A 1909-nucleotide genomic window follows, 5' to 3' on the forward strand; every position below is an offset into this window, starting at 1 on the left:
AATTTGGGCTCTCAGATTTGGGTCCGAGAGAAAAAAAAATCTCATCAAATCGGGGTCCGTGGCCCTAATGTGGACTAAATTAGGGGTCGTTGATATGAAAAAGGTTGAGAACCACTGCACTACAGCACTCTGCTACAATAATACTATGACTATACAGGATAAAGTCAGTTTTTCAGTTACTTTTCTGAAAAAAAAAAGTCTGCGTTGGCCGGGAATCGAACCCGGGTCAACTGCTTGGAAGGCAGCTATGCTCACCACTATACCACCAACGCCTCTGTACTGAGAGCGAGACACATTCAACACTGAATCATGACGCTGCACCGAAGTATGTACCATAGAAGAAGAGTGTAACACATTCAGTACATTTTAAAGACACTTTTGCGGTTAGTTGCCACTTGATTTTAATACTTTAAAAGGAACCCCGACTATTAAGACTTGTAGACCTTATTATATTCATGTTGGCATCAGCTATATATCGGCAAAAGTCGCTGTGAGAACGGTCCGAAAATACGGACTTTGTTTCTGTAGCTAGAAATAGTTACTACAGATGAGTAAACAAGACATACGTTTGGTCATCCATCTATCTATCTATCTATCTATCTATCTATCTATCTATCTATCTATCTATCTATCGCAATCGATACAGTTGAATTCATTTTGGTTGTGACCAGTTTAATCAACGCCAGCTTTAACAAACGGTTGTCGTCAGCTCTATTGTTTGTTGACATACTTAGCTGCTAGCCTACTAGATAGCTGACTGAACTGGACGTACGTGTGTGTGTGTGGGTGTGTGTCTGTCTCTCTCTCTCTCTCTCTCTCTATCTGTCTATCTATCCATCTTTCTGTGTGTGTGTGTGTGTGTGTGTGTGTGTGTGTGTGTGTGTGTGTTCATCTGTCAAACCCTATTCAGAACAGTCTGTGCACCGACCAACTCAACTTAGAGTTAGCTTTAGCCTCACCTAACGTTAGCTCAGCTGCTAGCTAGGTCTCTATCCAACTGCCCCGTCATATATATTTAATTACAGGAGTGGAATATTATTTATTTATTTATTCACCTGTTAGCTACCAGCAGCTAGCAGGCTAAACAGTTAGCCCCAGCCAAACGGACTGGCTCCCATGTCAAGCTAGCTACGGCTAGCTCACTAGCTAACAGTGTGTTGTGAGAAACTAGCTCACCTACCTGAAGTGTGTGTGTGTTTCGGCAGGACGTGCTCGTGCTCGTGCTCGTGCTCGCTGGTTAAAGGCCATGCACGGAGCAGAGAGGCAGTGTGAGGACAGCTGGTGGACTGGTGTTTTGCTTTGCAGCCATTTGCAAGGCTAATTTGAGACAGAAAGACAGAAATGAAGACAGACAGACAAACAGCAAGTCAGGTGATTAGATGTGTACATGCTGCTGTCCTCCACTAGATGGGGCGCTTTAATCATTCATGAAGTCTATGCTGTGGTCTCCGTGCTGTACAGTGTGTGTGTGTGTGTGTGTGTGTGTGTGTGTGTGTGTGTGTGTGTGTGTGTGTGTGTGTGAGAGATTGAGATTGATGAGAGTGTTAATGTGATAATAATGTGCTCCTCTAACGTCTCTCGGTAGGGAAACAGTCTTTTGTGTTGGGAGGTCAGAGGTCAGAGATCAGGTAGGGTTCACTGTCTTGCTCAAGGACACTTCAGCAGGGTGTGTGTGTGTGTGTGTGTGTGTGTGTGTGTGTGTGTGTGTGTGTTTCCATCCAACCGTTGAGTGAATTTTACACACATTTCTAAAATGTCACAAAAATTAAAAATTAGGTGAGTTGGTAACATTTAACAATAAGGGTCACTAAGTTAAGGGTTAGTTAATGCTTAATAAGCATTAACTAACCCTTAATTAACAGTTAACTAATGTGTCTGGTAATCATTTACTAATGGTGTTCAAGTTAAC

General features: G+C 42.7%; 1 protein-coding gene and 1 non-coding gene across 2 annotated transcripts in view; both read right to left on the reverse strand.

The window, feature by feature from the left end:
* The window catches only part of LOC139640512 (PRELI domain-containing protein 1, mitochondrial-like), an 8288-nt gene extending 6969 nt beyond the window's left edge, over window positions 1-1319 (reverse strand). The window contains exon 1 of the mRNA XM_071514684.1: window positions 1181-1319. The gene's annotated coding sequence lies outside the window, so the exon portion shown is untranslated. The remainder of the gene's footprint in view (window positions 1-1180) is intronic.
* On the reverse strand, window positions 201-272 carry trnag-ucc (transfer RNA glycine (anticodon UCC)). Its single transcript has one exon. It is a non-coding gene; the product is annotated as a tRNA-Gly (tRNA).
* Window positions 1320-1909: the final 590 nt, after the last annotated feature.

Source organism: Centroberyx affinis, unplaced genomic scaffold, assembly GCF_046629955.1.
Source record: "Centroberyx affinis isolate AG114_WGS23_722 - 3 ecotype Tasmania unplaced genomic scaffold, CSIRO-AGI_Caff_v1 ptg009608l_1, whole genome shotgun sequence".
Taxonomy (NCBI): domain Eukaryota; kingdom Metazoa; phylum Chordata; class Actinopteri; order Beryciformes; family Berycidae; genus Centroberyx; species Centroberyx affinis.